Genomic DNA, 21,430 nt, shown 5'->3' with positions numbered 1-21,430 from the left:
TGTGTAGTCGGTTACTGTGTGAGATCGGGAGACTGGGGTTGGAAGATGATCAGCCGGTTACCTTGTGCTTTTGTCTTATTTTGATTGAACAGTACTGACCCCGTTGTTGTTTTATGAAATCTGCGGTGATCCATTCAGAGATGGTGAGCAGGTTGTGACAGGTATTGCATTTGGTGAGCTTGGGCAGTCATGGGAGAGTCATCACACCAGATGTAGTGTCACCATCATGAGTCTTAGCATATGTTTTTTTTTGTAGTTGTTAGCATTCAGATTCACTTTTATTTGTTTTTGGAACTTTGTAACTGATATGTTCATTTTATATATACTTTTACCCCTCATTTTAGCTCGGTTTCTATTGTTTATCATACTTTAATTAGTATACTTTTGAGTTAATCTTGTGTTCTAGGTGTATTATTGTGTTTGCTATGTTTTTGTAGGAATCTAAGCATTTGTAGGCTTTTTTCCTATCATTTTGTACACCAAGTCCACTTAGCTAAACAATACCAAGTGTTGGACTAAGCATGGAGTATTGGAATGGATTTTGCATGAAGAAATTGGTGGATCAACATGTTTAATTCAAATGTTGTCAAAAGCAAAGTCAAGCCCGATATAAAAGTCCAATTTGAAGGTGAAGGCATTGGATGCTAAGGAAGCTTTGGATGCTAGGAATGTGAAGCATTAACCGGGTGATTAATCGCATCATTAACCACGAACATTGGATGCCATTTGCAATTAAGAAGAGAATTAAGGGAATTAACCCGGATTACCACGACCCCGATCGGAGTTGACTGCTCTTTGGATTTTTACGTTTCTTCTTCCTTTCCTATAAATAGGAGAGGTATTCCAAGGCTTTAGGCATCTTTTCTTCACGTCTCATTTTACTCTTCATAGCCTTGAGCAAATATAATTCTCTCAATAGTTTTCATACTAGTTTACAATTTTATTAAGCTTGTAGTTGTTAAACATTTGGTTCCAAGTTAATTCAAGCATTTGTTTCTCTTTGCAATTCAAGTTCTACTTCTATTTCGGTAATTATTACCCTTGCTTATTTAGTTTGTTTTTTTCCATTTACGTTTTCATCGTTAGCCTTTCGTTTCTACCACTTAGTTTAATATCACATTACATGTTATATCATTTAATTTATATAAATCATACAATCATGTTTATCATTTATCTTAGCTTAATTTACAATTTACATCTTAATATGAGTAACTAAATCTCTTAGTCTAAGGACTAGGGGAGCCATGCATAAATCAAATATATAACATGAGAAAATAGGTTAATAATAATATTGTTCATATTGCTTCTATCACATGTTTGCACCATAATGTTTAATCTTTGTTTAAGTCCTTATTCATAGATTAAGTGTGTTCATTCATTCTAAAAGTCGAGAGGCATGGAATCGAATTAGACAAAGCATGTGTAGTAGGACGACCTAGTCATGGACGAAAGTTTCTCTAGGACCCGGTCTATGGTTGATGCTAATGCCGCAAGGTGGGTATCTTTAAGCCTAAGCAATTGACAATGTTATTAGTACCGAATTTATCATAATCATATGTTTACCCTTGCATGTGTGACTCGAACCCCTTAGACTCCCTTTTATTATATAATCTCATTACAACCTTTGTTAATCATTAATCAACCAAACCAAACTAAAAACGAAATCGACCTTCATAAAAATCTACCCATAGCAATTCACGACGCAATTCCTGTTTCCTTGTGTTCGACCCCTATTACTACATTTATTTGTGTTTAGGGAATTTATCTTTGCATAGGTACGCGACAAGCCTATCAAATTTTGGCGCCGTTGCCGGAGAAACAGTTTTATTGCGTTTTGAATTGTCGATTTTTATCTTGTTTTCCTTTGTCTTGGGGAACACTTGTTCCTTGAGACCGTTATTTATCATTTCTATAGAAATTGTTGTCTTATGCCCTGGTCCTCTCGTCGTGGAGAATTGCTTTCACCGGATTCCGATCCCGAGAAAACCTTTAGAAGAAGACGACGTTTTTGGAAGGAAGTGAAAGAAGCCTCTTCTCCTGTACAAGCCGAAAGTGCTCGAAAGTCTTACTTAGACGATCTAGAAGCCCTTGAAGAGGGGGAGGTTTCAAGTTCATCATCTCCACCACCACCACCATCTACTACCAAAAAGATGGTGAAACTTTCCGATCACTCAAAGCCCACCGCGGCCATGCTTCCGGCCGGTATCACAACCACTCAAATCACCGCGCCGGACTTCGAGATCAAATCGGCTTTCATTAGCCTTGTGGAGAGGAAGCAATTTGGGGGAAGTCCTTTGGAGGATCCCGATTTGCATATGCAAAACTTTTGTGACTATTGCTCCATGATCCGTCAAACGGGCGTCACTCAAGCCCAAATAAGGGAAATACTTTTCCCTTTATCTTTGAAGGACAAGGCCAAGCATTGGATCAATAGCCTTGACCGCACCGCTATGGGAATCACCAATTGAGAGACTTTGGCTTTAGCCTTCTATCAAAAGTTTTTTCCACCGGAGAAAACTCAAACTTTGAGGAGCCAAATCACCGGATTCCGTCAACAAGCTCTTGAGAGCTTATATGAGGCTTGGGAGAGGTACAAAGAGCTTCAAAGACAATGCCCACATCATGGGCTAGATGATTGGTTTCTAACAATAACATTCTACGATGGATGTTGTGCCGAGTCCCGAAGGATTCTTGATTCCGCCAACAATGGGCGGTTTGATCAAATTGACCCCGACCTTGCTCATGCCACGATCAAATCTATGGCGGTCCATGATGCACAATATGTCAATTCCCTAGTTGTGCCATCCAAAGGTAAAGAAGAATCCTCCAACAACTCCGTTTTGCTAGCTCAAACTGCCTTGCTCCAACAACAATTGGCGGAAAGGGATGCTAGAGATTCCGTTCAACAACTCAATGCCGTGTCTTCAACAAGTCAAATCGTTGTTTGTGATGGTTGCGGAGGTACGGGTCATTATGCCGCTCATTGCCGAGCTCCTATTGAAGAGGTAAATGCTTTTCAAGCTCTAAGACAAAGTTCATATCCACCGGGGCCAACACTTATAACCCGAATTCAAAATTTCATCCGAACTTGTGTTACACTAGCAACAATGTGCTTAACCTTCAACCCCCACCACAACAAAATGCCTATGTTCCTTAACAACAAAATTATATCCCTCCACCGGGTTATGTAAATCAACAAAGGCCTCCACAAAACAATTGCCAACAAAACCCACCACAAAATGGCCAACAAAACAATCAAGGAGTTGGTAAGCTCAAGGACATGATATTCCAAATGCAAAGGGAATTATTGGCTCAAATTCAAAAAAATGATCAAGCTCATAGTGCCGCGGTCAAGATGTTGGAACAACAAGTGGCTCAACTAGCCGCTTCTAACTCTCAAAGGAAGAATGGTCAACTACCTCCCCAAGGTGAGCAACCACACGAGACCGTCAATTCTATCTCCTTGAGAAGTGGTACAAGCTATGATGGGCCATCCATGACTTTGGATGATGAGGTGGTTATTAAAAAGGTCAAGCTTGGGGGAAATGATAAAAAGAAGGCTAGTGAAGAGCCTCTTGTTAAGGATCGTGTGTAATTTCCTCATCAATTGTTGATGCTTAAGAGGAAGAGCAAGCTTGATGCCAAGAATGTTGAGTCCCCTATGCCCAAAGAAAGAAACGAGGTGGTTGTTGAAGAAGTCTCTCCTAATGCTAAGGAGAGTGATGGCGTTTCAAAGAAGGTGAGTATTCTCCAATACCATTTCCTCAACGTCTAGCAAAGGACAAGGAGGAAGGTAAGTTTAGTAAGTTTTTAGAATTTTATAAGAATTTACAAGTCACCGTCCCGTTTTTAGAATTGCTTACCCAAGTCCCCTCCTACGCAAAGTTTATGAAGGAAATCCTCTCAAAGAAGCGATCCTTAAATGAGGTTGAGACCATTGCTTTCACCGAAGAGTTTAGTGCACTCTTACAAAATAAGCCTCCCCCGAAACTTAAGGACCCCGGTAGCTATTCTATTCCTTGCACTATAGGCACATATACCATTGATAAGGTATTTTGCGACCTAGGTGCTAGTGTGAGTGTCATGCCCTACTCCCTTTGTGAAAAACTTAACATGGGTGCTTTAAAATACACAAGTACAACATTGCAAATGGCGGACCGTTCTTTAAAACGACCCTTAGGTGTCTTAGAAGATGTACTCGTCAAAGTTGGCAAGTTTTTCATACCCGTGGACTTTCTCATACTCGATATGGCCGAGGACTCACAAACCCCAATTATATTGGGTAGGCCATTTTTACGCACCGCGGGTGCGCTAATTGATGTGAAAAATGGGAGGTTGACATTGGAAGTGGGTGATGACCGGGTTTCCTTTAGCAAAAACAACACCATTAGAAGCCCAATGTTACAAGAGTCTTGTTATTTATTTAGCACTGTGGGCTCTTCTTATGCCTCTACTACGCTTGGATCCTCACTAACATATCCGTTGGAGGACGATATGGGTATTATTTTTTTTGTAGGTGACGATGCTAAGGGCACTAATGCTAAGAGTGCCAAGAAGAAAGGGAAATTTTATTTGATGAATTTCAAATGGTTGAGGAATGCAAAGATAGCTATGAAATGAAGCTTGGTGGCAAGCTTAATGACAAAACATGAATCAAATTGCTTCTTACGTCGTGCGGGACGTTAAACCAGCGCTTCTTGGGAGGCAACCCAAGCTTTTTATTTGTTTTTGTTTTTATTTTCTGCAATTTATTGTTTTTCGTAGATTAGTAATAAATTGCTCGACTTGACGATGTTTCTTTCTGTGATTTTTAGGTGAAAATGAAGGAAAGAGAATTAGAAGAGAATCTGGCACGCTTCCCCATGCAAGAACCCCGTTCGGGGACGTAGTTTTCAAGAAATGGAACGGAATTAAAAGAAATAAGGAAGCAAGTCAAACAGCCGAAGAAGAGGTCAACCCCAATCGGGGTTGGTGGCCCCGATCGGGGTCGTGGTTTTCTACATGGCTGCGTGTTTCTCTCTACGGGTAAAAAAAAAAGAAAGAATTTATGTCACTTTGCAAAAACCCGACGGTGTCTCTCCTCCTTCCTTATATCATATTTTCTCATTCTCTTCACCTAAATCACAAGGAAACATCATCCCCCGAATTCATGCTAGCTTGGGGGAGGCTAGCAAGTCGAGTAAGTTTTTAATTGCTTTGCATTTTAGTTTAGATCTTGCAACCCATTAAACATAACCTCTAGTCCTTCTTGTTTTGTGCTTTGAGCCATTCTTATGGTTTGATTGGGTAATTTGAAGTGTTAGCACATTGAGGACAATGTGATGTTTAGCTTGGGGGGAGATTGCATTTGCATAGAGTGTAGTTTGCATGTAGTGTAGAAAATTTGAAAATTTTTGAGAGAAATTTTTGCTTTGGGTTTGCTTGTATCCTACTTTCCTCTTTACTTATCCTAATAATGGCTTGTTGCTAATGATTTATTCTTTAATGATGGGATATTAGCTACATGGGGATGTCTTGACATAGTAGGTGGGAGATGAAGAATGAACCGAATAGGCTTGATCTTGACTTGTGGCAAGCTACAAAATGGTAAGGTAGAGCCTCTTTAGACCGATGCATCCATATCTGATCTCGTTTAGGTGAGTGTATGTGTCTCCTTATAATGTGTGTTTTATCAAAACGCACAAATATGGTTCTGTGGTCATGGGCCACGTCTCGGTCTGCGGATTCGGGCCGCCTACCGGTCCATAGTCGCGGGCCACCTGCAAGTCCAGTCGATCTGTGGGTATGCAACGGTCTTTTGAAAGCCACGCTCGGCGGCGTAAAGATGCCTTCGACCGGATCGTTTTAGATAGGTCGGTTTCGTCTCGGTAAGGGTCTCGAAACGATTAGAGATGTTCGGAGTCGCCACCAAGCATTTGTGGGATGCCTGGAACCCGTTCGAAATCCACTTTATACCTCGGTCAAATCGAAGCACGAAGCAGCGTTTGACATAGGTACTAAAGATAAGGAAATCGTCCCTCTTTAGCATCCTATCTCTAGAATGACTCTCGTATGCCCTGGATAAGGTCGTCCACTATCCAAAGTTTCTGAGTAAGAGGTGAAGGTACGTATTGGGAAGCCCTTTAATCAGACACCCAATCTCGCCCGCGTTTAGCGGCCTCTACTGATCGATCTTGGTTGGTTGAATGCAAAAGTTGATAAAACGTTTTAAATGCATGAATGCGCATCCAATGATTTAAACCTAACATGTGAGAGCTTTCTAAGTCGGTTGATTTAATCCACGTATCAAGTATAAGATGTCGAGTTGGATTAATGATTGATTTGCATGCAAGACGGAAATTAAACATCCATTTACCGTATTAGGTTTAGGGTGCATAACATGATCCATTTGTCTTAGTAAGGCATTTTGCAAATATGGTTTGAATAGTCATCTGATCCGTCCTATATCCGGGTTAACCGGAGTCGGGATCGTCCTGGACTAATGCTGGAAGGGAACAGCCCTGCACTGCACGGCTATAAGAGGCGCGAGCCCCCGGGTGTAAGGGGCCTCCCTCTGGTTTTGAAAATGAGAAAGAAAAGGCCTGCTTGAGGCGCGGGTTAGCCAACGGTTGTATACCGTGTTCTGACTATTTAGAAAACGTTATAAAACATGTTAAAAATGGGTATTTGAACCCGGTTTGATTTGAAAGGGTCGTTTAGACCGCATTTGTCGATTTGAAGAACTAGACTCGAATAATCATCATCGTTTGATAATATTCGGTGTCGGGTTCGGTTTGACAAGCTTGACATGAATAGTTTTGAAAATGGTTATGGACTAATTGTTTTAAGTCCATTTTGAATGTAATTAGTCGGTACTCATCATTGTACCCGGGTTAAAATCCGGCATAGTATGTATAACCAAGGATGACTTTGTGTTGGTGACTAATATGTTTGTTTGAAAAATGTAAAGAAATGAAATAAAAAGTTTTAAAATACCTCTTAAATGTCATTAACCAAATATTACCACCGAAACACGGATTTAACCGTCATGATATGAAGAACCAAGGGTGAAAAATGCTTTATGGTTAAAACATGTGAAATGAAACAAAAAGGTTTCGAAAATACTTGAAATGGTAAAAACCGATTACAAATATGAAAAATGGATTAAGGGAAATGACGAGAACAAACACGGTTGATCTCTCTGTCCGAGTACCCCATTTAGGCGCGAGCCTCATTTGGCGACCTAAGGGGCTTCGCCTCGGACCAAAAATCGCTTTTGGCTCGTTTATTCCATGTTTTGGTTCATGTTATGCATGTTTTAGCATGTTAAAGTCATGAAACAAATGAAAACATAATAAAAGAGGATTTTTACACCCTCATATTTACATGTTTGGTTATGGCGAGTGACCGACGTAAGTGTAATAACTCGTTTGATCGGAAAAACTCGGTTTAAAACCGTTTTGGTAAGTAAAAGAGTGTTTTAAAAGTTTAGTGATGGTGTAGTGGTCAAAGTGGTCGGATAAGTGATTTAATGCACGATGACGGTACCAAACAATGTGTAAGGCTTGTATTTACGATCGGTAGGTCGTAAATACGCGTCGGATTGTGAATTAAGAAGTCGAGTCGAGAATTTTAAGGGAGAAAAGAGGGGGCGGACACTCGCGTAAATCTCAAATGGGTGGCATTTGAGGGGTATTTATAGGAGAATGAGTGGTTGTGTGAGTTTTGAGCGACGTGGCCACCTGGGCTGCTCAAAGAGACGCGAGCCACGTCGCGGCACTTCGAGTTGTGTTGTCACTATCACAACAAACACAATCATGATTTGTTCTATCCTAGGTTTTGTAGTCACATGTTTGGTACTTGACCAACATGAATCCGGGGAAAACTTAGCATAGAAGGCTTGAAGATATTTTGTTTTTGTGGTTGACTCGGTTTGACTCGTTGTTGGAGTCGGGATTTGAATTTTCGAGTCGGTTTTTGGTCCGGTGTCGGTTTTGACTCTAGTTAGTGTCATTGCGACCCCGTCGTCGTGCATTAAACACTCCAGGTATTTTTGAAATGTTTTGTTTTCGAAATCGTTTTAAGTTTTACGACGTAAAGTTGTACACAAACTGTCGATCAAACGCCGCGATTCCAAAACATGTTGTAGTCCGATAATCATCGGGTGTTTGTTGGAGTCTCAGCAGATATTGGGTATCTACAGAGCCCCCACTTTGACTGAGGCTTGGATAGGGCGAAAGTCAAAGTAGAGTCCCCAGGTCAATCGAAGATTACAACCTCAAGACCCAAGCGACGTCGAAGGCGGCTCGAAAGGATTCGGGCCAAGGACCTGCCGTCAGGAAGGGCGACGCCGAGGCGACTCGAGGGTATGAGTCAAGGACCTGTCGTCGAGAACAGTTTAGAGTCTGTCGACTTCCTGTTCGGGTCGTTTAAAGTCCATTAGACTACGTACGAAGGCTCGCCAGCCATAAGAAGGAGTCATACCTGAGGCATCTTCGGATATGTCCTTGCATGGTTGCGAATAAATGCTCGCCAGCTGCGGTGCGTACGTGAGGAGGGCGCGCCAGCCGTGGTGCGTTGTAAGGCTCGCCAGCCGAGACAAGGAAATGTACCCGAGGCATCTTCGAGATGTGTCCTTGGAAGGGTGCGGAGAAAGGCTCGCCAGCCATGGTGCGTATGTGAGGAGGGCTCTCCAGCCACGATGCGTTGTAAGGCTCGCCAGCCGCGATGCGTTGTAAGGCACGCCAGCCGAGACAAGGAAATATACCCGAGGCATCTTCGGGATGTGTCCTTGGAAGGGCGCGGACAAAGGCTCGCCAGCCATGGTGCGTATGTAAGAAGGGCTCTCCAGCCGCGATGCGTTGTAAGGCTCGCCAGCCGCGATGCGTTGTAAGGCTCGCCATCCGAGACAAGGAAATGTACCCGAGGCATCTTCGGGATGTGTCCTTAGAAGAGCGCGGACAAAGGCTCGCCAGCCATGGTGCGTATGTGAGGAGGGCTCGTCAGCCGCGATGTGTTGTAAGGCTCGCCAGCCGAGACAAGGAAATGTACCCGAGGCATCTTCGGGATGTGTCCTTGGAAGGGTGCGGACAAAGGCTCGCCAGCCATGGTGCGTATGTGAGGAGGTCTCGCCAGCCGCGATGCGTTGTAAGGCTCGCCAGCCGCGATGCGTTGTAAGGCTCGCCAGCCGAGACAAGGAAATGTACCCGAGGCATCTTCGGGATGTGTCCTTGGAAGGGCGCGGATAAAAGCTCGCCAGCCATGGTGCGTATGTGAGGAGGGCTCACCAGCCGCGATGCGTTGTAAGGCTCGCCAGCCGAGACAAGAAAATATACCCGAGGCATCTTCGGGATGTGTCCTTGGAAGGGTGCGGACAAAGGCTCGCCAGCCATGATGCGTATGTGAGGAGGGCTCGCCAGCCGCGTTGCGTTGTAAGGCTCGCCAGCCGCGATGCGTTGTAAGGCTCGCCAGCCGAGATAAGGAAATATACCCGAGGTATCTTCGGGATGTGTCCTTGGAAGGGCACGGACAAAGGCTCGCCAGCCATGGTGCGTATGTGAGGAGGGCTCGCCAGCCGCGATGCGTTGTAATGCTCGCCAGCCGAGACAAGGAAATGTACCCGAGGCATCTTCGGGATGTGTCCTTGGAAGGGTGTGGACAAAGGCTCGCCAGCCATGGTGCGTATGTGAGGAGGGCTTGCCAGCCGCGATACGTTGTAAGGTTCGCCAGCCGCGATGCGTTGTAAGGCTCGCCAACCGAGAAAAGGAAATGTACCCGAGGCATCTTCGGGATGTGTCCTTGGAAGGTTGCGAACAAAGGCTCGCCAGCCATGGTGAGGTCGGTTAATGGACCATGGGAGTAACCGCGTCGAATGGGCTTGTTTTGAAAGTAGCGAACTCGTGATGTCGCTGGGGAAATAGCGAGTATGGATTCTCACTATCACTATTTTTGGAATGAGCGGGTTTCGCGAGGAAGCCCCCTGCTGGTATTTAAAGGAATAGTGAATTTGGAATCTTCACCATTCGGTTTGAATTTGCAGTGGCGGTTTTGATCGCCGTTTGCTCTAATTTTGAAGGAAAATAGCAAATTTGAGTTTTGCTATAGCGTTTGAAGTGACGGTTTATGTGCCGCCGTTGACATTTTGAAAGAAATAGTGAATTTGGAATCTTCCCTATTAATTGAAGTGACAGTTTTTGTGCCGTCGTTGACATTTTGAAAGAAATAGTGAATTTGGAATCTTCACTATCGATTGAAGTGACGGTTTATGTGCCGCCGTTGACATTTTGAAAGAAATAGTGAATTTGGAATCTTCACTATTAATTGAAGTGACGGTTTATGTGCCGTCGTTGACATTTTGAAAGAAATAGTGAATTTGGAATCTTCACTATCGATTGAAGTGACGGTTTATGTGTCGCCGTTGACATTTTGAAAGAAATAGTGAATTTGGAATCTTCACTATTAATTGAAGTGACGGTTTATGTGCCGTCGTTGACATGTGATTTGGAGAAATAGCGGTTTTTTGAATTTTCGCTATTATTTTTGAAATTGGCGGTTTTGATCGCCGTTTGCTTGAAATTTTTGAAAATAGCGATTTTGAATTTTCACTATTTGGTTTTGTTTGTTTTCGAGGAAATGACGACATTCAATATCGTCAACGAAAATTTTGGAATTTGTCATGGGAAATTGGGCCAAAGCCCAAATTTCGCTGAAAAAGAAAAGGGGAGGCCTGGTTTAGGCGCGAGCCACCTGGCGATGCAAGCCGGCTTCCCTATTTCTTGTTAAAAAGACGCGAGGTTGAGCTGCGGATGATTATTCATCTTCAACCTCAAAATCCCGCAAAATCGCCATTAAAGGACCTTCAAGCTTGCTTTCACTTGTGCCATTGTCAACAAATGTCATCTCAAGGTAAGTATTTCCTCTTGAATCCTTTCAAATTTGTTGATTGTTAGCTTAGTTGAATTAGGGCGGATTTTGCCCTAAAAAATCGAATTGGGCGTTTTTGATTGAGCCAATTTTGAGTGAAATTGATGTTTGCATTAGGTTAGAAACATGTTTAGGAGTATAGGGGTGCTTTTAGTTTGCATTTTGGTCCCCGTTCCCGCTCCCTAGGCTCGAAAAACGTGATTGAGGCGAGAAACCGTCTCATTTCACAATGCCAAGTTTATTTGCTTGGGTAGTGGGTCCCACTAGATTGCATTGTAGTTGGGAAAACCCGTATTTGCCATTTAAGGACCTTCGTTGGATGTTTGTGGGCAAAATTGAATTTTTGCCTTTTGCGACGTTCTTATGTCTGACAAAATAAGCGCTTGTTTGGGCTTGAATTGAGTCAGTTTGCCTTGAAATGGACCTTATTGGTATTTTAGATCACCTTGAGGCGTGATAAAATCACGTTTGCCTTTTGGCGGTCGTTTTTGAATTTTTGACCGGTTTGGGCTCAAATTAGCGTATGCATTGCCTTTTTGAGCCGCAGAAAAATCCCCATTGTGTCGGGAATGTAAAATCCCCATTGTGTTGGGAATGCATTTTGGGTTGTAGGCGGACCTTGTATGGGTCTTGAAATGCCGTTTTTGTGGTTTTTACTCGTCTTTTGCTTGAAAAGAGGGGCGGGTCGTTTTTGTGTCTTTTTTGTGAACCATTTTGTTTGGTTGGATTTTGGGCGGGATTGCCCTTGCTTTTGTATTGCAGGTTGTGTTTTGTTTTTGGATTTATCCATTTCATGCCGTCGTAATGCCGAAATTTCGGCTGACGTTTTTTTTGTTTGTTTTTTTTTTTATCACAGGGTATCGTCTGGGACCGATGGGGTCCGTTGTTGAGTCTTTGGAGGTGGAAGTCGATCCTGGAGGGGATGTAGCGGCCGAGGAGGCTGCCGTATTCGAGGCGGTGGTGGAGGATGCTTCCGTAGAGGAGGATGGGCGGCTGATATGGCCGGTTTGTCCTTTTCGTTGTGGCTCATAGACAGGGTGGGTGATGAGTGGGGTTCGATGATCGAATGGTGCATCGCATCATGGTTCTTGGCCTCCTCATCATCCGAAGTCTGCAAGACACTGTCTTCTTTTTTGTCATGGAGCAGGAGTGGAGGGTTATCGTCATGGTAACCTCCTCTGCTTTCGTTGTTGCTCCTCTGTTTCCCCTGTTGCTCTCTTTCTTTTCCGTTTGAGAGGATAGAGAGTGCTTAGTTCGGTAGGTGGCGGTTAGCCCCCAGTTCGTTGTCTTAGGTCGATGTAATACGTATGATAGACGTTTGTTTTAGGCCAGTGTCTGTATGATAGACGTTTGTTTTAGGCCAGTGTCTATATGATAGACGTTTGTTGATGTATTTTGCGTAAGGCGGTTTGTATATATGTGTTTTTGGATTGTAGTTTGTTTTGTGATTTTTGGCTTCTTGTGTTGTGTTTCGGAGGAGCGCTTGTCGACTGTTGATTCTCCTTTTGCTTTGCACCAGTTCCTGCATCGTTAGTGTAGAAAACAGGCAACAGATAGCATATACGCATAAACGTAAACACGTAAAAGCATTTGATCGAAAATCACGTAAAGCATTTGTTTGAAAATCAAAATTAACCAAGATGACTTGAAGTTAAAATTGAAATTTTGAAATGAATTTTGAAAATTCCGTGACAAATCGTCGCGTTTGGAATTCAAAGGAATTGCTGAAAATTTGAGCAATTAACTCGTGTCGTGAATTAAATTGCATCGAAATTTTGAAAATTGACTCGAAAAAGTATAAAACTCAAACCGTCAGGAAAGAATTTTAGAAAAGGATTTTTACGAGTACATTTGGCTCTTGAGGTCAAGACTCGAATTTGTGAGTGCTTGAATTTTTGAGGAAAATTGATGTCGTGTTATCAATTTTCGATTTTGATTTTTGTTTTGCGAAAAAATTTCGGAATTTCGACTGACATGGAAACGATCCGTCGAGGATCGGGGCGACTAGCCCTTCCCCCCTAAAAAAAGAAAGAAAAATCCGTATGTTTAAAGCTGCGTCATGGAAACCGTGTCGGATTTCGTAAAACGCGAAAACAAGGAAATGTGAGTGTGAAGAAACACAAAATTTTCCGGATCATCCCGAAGAGGCGCGAGGTTCCTGGCGGGAGGTTTGAGGTGTCAGGAGAAAACACATGTTGAAAGAGACAAGTCAACAGCGGGAATCCTGGAGAAGCCTCAAAGAGGCGCGAGCTGCTCGGCGATGGAAGCCGGCTCTCCTCTTTTTCTGAAAAAATGCGCTGATTAAATAGGGACGTTTGCGCTTCATTGTTTCATCATCCGAAACACAAAAACATCTCTACAAAACCTCTTCTTCCTCCACAAGAATATTTCATGGATGCTTTTGAGAACGCATTGCGACAATGGTGCCGGGATTTGCCGCCTCCCGAGAAGTATCAACTCGATTGCATGGGAGTTGGTCAATTGTTGGTGCTTCGTCAAGTCAAGGTGCAACCTTCATTTCTTGAAGCATGCTCTCGGTTTTGGGATTCGAAACATCATGTTTCGTTTTCCCGAAAGGTGAGATTTGTCCTCTTGCCGAAGAAGTTGGAGCCATTGGTGGGTGACCGGGTTGTGCTCTGGTGCTTCCTCCGACTCGGTTGTGCTACAAGGAGAAATTCTGTTCCATGTTGGGCTTGTCAACAAGCCAAGTCAACTTTCTTCTTGCTCCACATGGTGTGGATATGTTGGCTCTTATCAACATCTTCTCGAATCGGTTAGATGCTAACGTCTCGGAGGTGGCTAGGAGAAGGGCTCTTTCATTTTGCCTTGTCCATGTGTACCTCTTTGTTGATGTCTTGAAGAAGGAGGGGCGAAGATGTCATGGTAGCATGACCCTCATCCATGTGATCGAGCAAATGGAGCATGGTAGAGATCCATCATGGTTGGTGCTTGGAGAGATTATCCAAGCTTTGGACAAGGAAGGCTCTTGTGGAGAAGCTCCCTCTTTTGGATCGCCAAGGATTCTCCAAGTGTGGCTATTGGAGAGGCTAAGGTATGTAGAGCCTCCGGTTAATCCTTCTTCTTACTCCTTCCGTCACCTTACCATGAGGAAGAAGTTATACCCGGATAGTTTTGCTTCCACCGAGGCCTATTGGGCCGCAAGATTGGCGGAGGAGGGTGGTCCTCTTATCCGTTGGGTGGTGCCGTGGTGGCACTTGAGGTCCTTCACGGGGTTGCCCGCTTCAGGTGCTAGTCCTCGTTCTTTGATGGTGGTGGGTTTAAAGGTTGTTTCCTTCATTTATCCCGAAAGGCTCATGAGGCAAATGGGGCGTCAACAAAAGGTGCCCGCTCAAGATACTCTTGTCTAAGAGAATGTTGCCACGACATGGGTGACTCCTGCTTATGTCAAGTGGTCACGTGCTCCGTCCTTGGAAGAGAGATCCAAATTCCGTAAGGACGAGGTTGTCGACTTGAAGTACCGAGAGGTTGGCAAGGCCAACCGTGCCTTCTTTGAGGAGTATGTTGATGGAGCTACTCCCGATGTGATGAGACCACCGAAGAGGAGGAGTTCCGGCCCCAAGAATATGGTGGGCCGTGCATTGGCTCGTCTTGGGTCGAATATGGGGTCTTGCGCTAGACCAGAGGCCATCGCCGTCTTAGATCCGTTGAGGATCCGTTCCGAGGAGAAAGTCCATGCTAGGCGGGCCAACAAGAAGAACAAGGGGAAGACGTACCCCGAAGGAAAAGGCAAGGGTAGAATGGAAGGGTGAAGACCTCCATTACCCACTTTACTATTATGTTGTATTATTGTTGTGAGTTTGTATTATGTTGTACTAGCTAGTTGTTGTGTGTTTTGTGCTAGTTTTACTATGTGAGGTGTGTTAGTGGACACCTTAGCTTTGACAAGTTGTAGACTCGTCGTGCTTTATTTGTTGTTGAAATTGTAATCCCTCCCATTATTAATTAAATAAGAGGATTGCTTGTGTCGAAAATTGTGAAGGCTTGTTTCTTCCATCCATTTTGCGAAGGCAATTCGATTTGAATCGTCCTCAGCATTTGCACTTGGGAAAGTGGTATTTTGTGGAAAGGGAGAAAGGCTCGTTTTTGTATTTGGTGGGAAAGGGAATGGTTTTCCCTCTCTTTTTTTTTGGAGGTTGTTTGTATGTGGGGATTTTTGTATGGGGATGGTTGTTTTTTTATTATGGGAATGGTTGTATCCTCCTTGTGTAAGGAAGGACTGCCTACGTATTCATCTGAAGAGGTGAAATCAAACCATGATCGTAGTTCGAGATGTTTTGTGAATTTGAATTGGGTTTTGTGGTTGTATCCCTCAGGCATAAGAGGGACTGCCTACGTATTCACCTGAAGAGGTGAAATTAAACCATGCTCGTAGTTCAGGGGGTTTGTTTTTGTAGTGCAAATGGACGTTGCCTTTGACGGATCAAATGACATTCGAAACGGGCAAGGTGCCGTAGCTTAAACTCGATAAAACATGCAATTTCAAATCAGAACATATTGAGGAACTTGACTTGAAAAGGGTTGAGGTTGGTGGCTAGTTGCAAAACTAGGCTAGGCTGTTGGTTGATAGGGTTCAAGGGTAGTATTTCTTGAGTTGGTCTAGGTTGGTCGGGTTTGTGAAGTCCTCCCCATCTAGGTCACTCAGTCTCACTGCGCCCCCCGAAAGTATTTTCTTGACCAGGTATGGCCCGGCCCAGTTGGGTTTGAATTTTCCCCTCAGATCGACGGGTAATGGTGCTCGAACTGACTTGAGGACCAAGTCGCCCTCCTGGATGTTTCTGGGTTTAACCTTCTTGTTGAATGCCCGTTGTATACGTCGTTGGTATAGTTGGACGTTGTGCAAGGCGTTGAGTCGCCGTTCGTCTAGAAGAGTGAGCTGTTCGTACCTTCGACGGGTCCATTCCGCCTCAGGGACTTGACACTCTAGTAGGATGCGTAGAGATGGGACCTCTAACTCCACCGGTTGAACCGCCTCCATACCGTATGCTAGGTAGAAGGGTGTGGCGCCTGTCGGTGTTCGAATGGAGGTTCGGTATCCCCAAAGTGCGAATGGGAGTTTGCTCGGCCAATCGCGGTAGTTGTCTTGCATTTTCTTGATAATGGTATCAGGAGTTTTGTTCGCTGCCTCCACCGCTCCATTGTTTTGGGGACGGTAGGGGGATGATCGATGTCGTTTGATCTTGTATTTGTCCAGCAAAGCCTGAGTTTCCGCCCGGAAGTGAGAGTCTTGATCGCTGATGATTTCATGGGGTACCCCATATTGGCAGATGATGTTGTCTTGAATGAACTTGGCCACTTGTTTGGCGGTCAAGACTGCATATGACTGCGCTTCCACCCATTTGGTGAAGTAGTTGATGGCGACGAGGACGAAGCAATGCCCCTTGGTGCCTACCGGGTTGACTTTCCCGATGATGTTGATGCCCCAGGTTGAGAAAGGCCAGGGTGACGTCATGGTGTATAAAAGGGATGGTGGTATATGTTGTATATTGGCGAAGATTTGGCAATTGTGGCAATGTTTGACGTAGTTACGGCAATCGGCTTCCATGGTTGTCCAGTAGTAACCTAGCCGCATGATTTTCCGTGTAAGCATCATTGCACTCATGTGAGGGCCACATTCTCCGTCGTTAACCTCTCCCATGACCTTCTTGGCTTTGTGATGGTCAATGCAAAGGAGGAGAATTCCTTGGGGTGTTCTTTTGTAGATTTGATTTTGGTTTATCACGAATTGTGAGGCAAGTAAACGGATGGCTCTTTGTCCTCTTTGATCAGAATTGGGAGGAAATTCGTTTTTGGTTTTGTAATTGAGGATGGCTTGGTACCAAGGTTCATCATGGCTTTCCTTGTCGTCGATAATGGCACAAATGTGAGCTGGCTCGCTCCTTCTCTCGAAACATAGGGGCATCGATGTCATGTCGTCAGGTATGTTGACGAGCGCGGCAAGTTTCGCCAGGGCATCAGCAAATTGATTTTCCTCTCGCGGCAAGTGGAAGTAGTCGACTTGGTCGAAGAACTCGGCCTCTTGATTGATCTTTGCTCGGTAGGGAGCTAAGCTGTCAGATCGGATTTTCCATGATTCGGATACCTGATTGATGATAAGTGAGGAATCGCCATGGACCCTCAATCTCTTGATGCCAAGTGTGATGGCTGCTTGTAGGCCGATGAGGCATGCTTCATATTCAGCGGCATTGTTGGTGACGGCGAAGTCTAGCTTGACCGAGATCAGAACATGTTCTCCCTCTGGTGATATTAGAAGGATTCCTACCCCGAAGCCTCTCAGATTAGATGCACAATCAAAGTATAGGTCCCATGCATCGGAGTCGGCACAAAGGATGTCTTCGTCAGGAAGTGACCATGTGTCGGTCGTTGGATCCTCGTTGACGGGATTTTCCGCTAGGAAATCGGCAACTGCTCTTCCCTTAATAACCTTGAGGGGTACGAACTTGAGATCGAACTCGGACAGCATGAGCGTCCACCTAGACAGCCTTCCGTTTAACACGGGTTTTTCGAAGATGTATTTGACTGGGTCCATCTTGGAGTAGATGTGGACCGAGTAGCTGAGCATATAATGTCGCAGCTTCTTTGTTGACCATAATAGGGCAAGGCATGTCTTTTCCAGTTGGGTATACCTCGTCTTGTACTCAATGAACTTTTTGCTGATGTAGTAGATGGCTCGCTCCTCGTTGCCAACTGTTTGTGCAAGCATTGCTCCCATGGCTGTGTCGGTAACGGTCAGGTACAGGGATAGAGGAATCCCCGGTTGAGGCGGCATGAGGACATGAGGTTTGGATAGGATTTCCTTTATCCTGTCGAATGCCTTCTGACAGTCGTCGTCCCAATCGGTGTGATCGGAGGCACGAAGCTTCTTGAATATTGGTTCACAAATCATAGTGAGCTTGGCAATGAACCGGCTGATGTATTGGACCTGACCGAGAAATCCCCGAATCTCCTTCTCGTTCCTAGGCCGAGGCATTTGTTGAAGGGCTTTGATTTTGGTTGGATCAATCTCAATGCCTTTTTTTGTGACATGTCCCAAGAGTTTTCCTGAGGTGACCCCGAATGCACACTTCGAGGATTTAGTCTCATGTTATATTTCCGACGACGAGCGAAGAATTTATGGAGGGCGCTGATGTGGCCGTCCCGTTCTTTTGATTTGACGATCATGTCATCGACATATACCTCTACCTCCTTGTGCATCATATCATGTAGGAGAGTGGTAGCGGTTCTCTGATAGGTTGCTCCGGCATTGATGAGGCCGAAAGGCATGACCGTGTAGCAATATGTACCCCACTGCATAGTGAACGCAGTCTTGTGCATGTCTTACTCAGCCATTTTAATCTGGTTGTACCCGGCATACCCGTCCATGAATGATAGGAGAGCATGTTCGGCAGTGTTGTCCCCCAGAATGACAACATGTGGCAAAGGGAAGTCGTCCTTTGGACTTGCCTTGTTCAGATCCCTGAAGTCGACGCAAACCCGAATTTGTCCGTCTTTCTTTGGTACCGGCACAATGTTGGCCACCCAATCCGAGTATTCAGATACTCTGATGAACCCGGCTTTGAACTGTTTGTCCACCTCTTCTTTGATTTTTAAGGCCCACTCAGGACGCATCCGGCGTAGCTTCATTTCACACAGTTTAGCCCCGGTTTGATGGGTATCCGGTGCTCTGCAATTTCTCTGTCAATCCCAGGCATGTCTCTGTAAGACCAGGCGAACACGTCCTTGTATTCGTGGAGGAGGTCAATGAACTGTTGTCTTTCCGAGGGGTCCAGGGTTGTCCCTATCCTAAGTTCTTGAGGTGTATTGTCGGTTCCTACGTTAATAGGCTCAGTTTCCTCAATGATGGGGGTTCTGGTTTCCCGTTTGTCAAGTTCTTTGGCCAAGTGAGGTGGGTAGTCACTCAAGTCAAATTCCTCATAATCATTCAGAATCGCATTGCAGTTAAATTGAGACGAGTCATAAGCAAACTTAGCGTTCATTAAGTTGACACGAGCGAAAAGCTCGGAGAGGACAGACATCTCGTGGTCAGTCAGAGGCGACACGACCGAAGAAGTGGCCCCTGGAACAGGCTCCAGGTTGTCACCTTTCATGGGAGTGGGGGTGACCTTAGTAGACTCAGCCTCTGAATCAGCCACGACTTTGTGATAAAACAATGGGAAGGGGACCTTGACTGGGACTTCCAGAGTGTTAGGAGCTATAACAGACTCTGACTCCGACTCAGACTCTGACTCAGATCCTTCTTCACTTCCCTCCTTGAACATAGGGCCTTCTCAGTTGTGATCTTGAGAATGTGGCCTTGGCAATCGGTCCACTTGACGGTCTTCCTCCAGCCCTGGGTGGCTTTCTCCGGGTCAGTATCGGAGATCAAGGCGGTTGGATCAAACTGATTGTCTTTCAGGGCGATGTTGATGTTGTCCTCATAGTCGAGGCGTTTGACGTTATATTCCCCAAAGAGTAGTGTGACAGCTTGTCCGTCGAGGCATGGTGACGGTTTGGACTCAGTTGATGCAGCTTCGATGTTGTCGGGGATAAAGTAGCAGTCCTGGAAGACTTCCACTCCCGGGTATCTAGCCCTGGCCACAGAGTCATAGATTGGCTCCGGAAAGCCGTGGTAGAGTTCAGACTCTCCCTCAGGGACGAAGTATCCGTTGAGGGTTAGGTGGTTTGGACAGAGGATGACTCCGTGCTTCTTGCGTTTTCGGACTAGGAGGTTCATCTCCTGGATATCTTCGTAAGTAGGTTCGTACCCCAGCCCAAAGGGAATGTTGGGGACCTTAGCCTGTTTCAAGGGAGGCAAAGGGTCCTTTAGTGGATTGAGCGGCAAACCCGGGAAATAACCCTGACGCATCATGATACGGTTGATCGTGAGGTTGGTGAACGGGTCACACTCAGAGGTTGCAGGTTCATCAGTTATGGCGTTTACGGCTTGGAAACCCCACATTTCATTGTCGTCCTCCTCAATGGCTTGGGAGACCACCCCTCTTCTCATAACTGCTTTGATTGGGGAAGCGGGGATCGTGATCGTTTTCCCGTTGAAGGGGACCCTGATCTTTTGGCGGAGCGTTGATGTGACCGCCTTGACGGCGTGAATCCAGGGACGTCCCAGGAGCATGTTGAAGGACGCGTCGATGTCGACCACTTGAAAACTGGTTTGTCTTTATAATGGCCCGGTTGCGACGGTCAAAGTGACTAGCCCAACGACCTTGCGACGAGTGCCGTCGTAGGCGCGTACTCCCTGATTCGTTGGGATTAAATCAGATTCTTTGATACCCAGCCTGTGGGAAGTTTTGAGAGGAATGACATTCACGGCGGAGCCGTCATCCACGCGGACCATCGGTATATTTTTCTGGAGGCATTGTACGGTGATATACAGGGCCAGGTTATGATTGGCTCCGAACAGGGGGATATCCTCGTCGGAGAAGACGACCGGGTTACTCAGATCAGGGGCGTCTCTCGTCATGTGTGCCACTATTTCTTCTGGGGAAGAGGTGGAGGGCACGGTTAATTTCCCCAAGGCCCGCAGTAAGGTCTGTCGGTGCTCAAAAGACGTTGCGATCAGTTGCCAAATTGAGATTTCGGCCTTTGCTTTCTGGAGTTGTCTCAGGATTGAGTTCTCGGGAGCCTTTGGTTGAGTGTCCACCTCTGGGACGATTTGGTCATTCGTTGTTGGAACGACCGTTGGGTTGTTCGGATTTTGATAGGGGCGTCCGGACCGGGTGAGATGTCCGATTTCCTTCGTCCGCTTTTCCTTCCCCGGGATGACATAGACATCCTCAACATCATCCCGCCATATGCCGTTAATTTCAGGGTCCCGAGGATACCTTGGAGGGGTATTCCTCGGTGGGTAGTTCTTGTGGAGGATATTTTTGTGAGGGCGATTTTTGTGAGGGTAGTTATTTTGAGGGTAATTCTCGTGAAGGTGGTTATTTTGAAGGTGATTTTCGTGGGGTCTATGCCAGAATGGTCGCGGGAGCAATCCATCCTGGGGTGGGTAGTTTTGAATGCTTGGGGAATTCTCCCTCGGACGTGGTGCCGGGGGATTGAAGATGAGTCGAAGGTAAGTGTCGTCGAGTCGGGTGATTCTCTCAGAAAGGCTGGCAATGGCCTCCTCAACTTGCTGAAACATAGTGAGCATGGTGGCAGCACTGAACACGAACACTCCATCTGAAGGATCCTTTTCCAGAACATTCACCTCGTCGTCAATTGGCAAGATGAGATGAGAGCAGTCTAGGGTCGACTCATCGTCAGAGATGGCGTGAATTCCCAGAGGATTCGTCTTGTTGTTTGGCTTAGTTGGTGGGGGTATAGGAAAATCTCCCTTCTCAATCATGTCTTGAATGAGGTGCTTGAGTTTGAAGCAATTTTCGGTATCATGCCCTTTCCCTCGATGATACTGGCAGTAGGCGTTGGGGTTCCAAAATCGGGATTTCTTGGCGTCGGCCGGGTCCGGGGTGGGCCCGATCTGTTGTAGCTTCCCTTGGTCCATGAGCCTTTTCAGGGCACTTGCATAAGT

General features: G+C 45.4%; 1 non-coding gene across 1 annotated transcript; it reads right to left on the bottom strand.

Annotated features, from left to right (window-relative positions):
* Positions 1-2,522: 2,522 nt before the first annotated feature.
* Positions 2,523-2,629, bottom strand: LOC141650838 (small nucleolar RNA R71). Its single transcript, XR_012546850.1, has one exon. It is a non-coding gene; the product is annotated as a small nucleolar RNA R71 (small nucleolar RNA).
* Between the last annotated feature and the right edge of the window lie 18,801 nt (positions 2,630-21,430).

Source organism: Silene latifolia, chromosome 3 (assembly GCF_048544455.1).
Source record: "Silene latifolia isolate original U9 population chromosome 3, ASM4854445v1, whole genome shotgun sequence".
Classification (NCBI taxonomy): domain Eukaryota; kingdom Viridiplantae; phylum Streptophyta; class Magnoliopsida; order Caryophyllales; family Caryophyllaceae; genus Silene; species Silene latifolia.
This window is presented reverse-complemented; position numbering and strand designations above follow the sequence as displayed.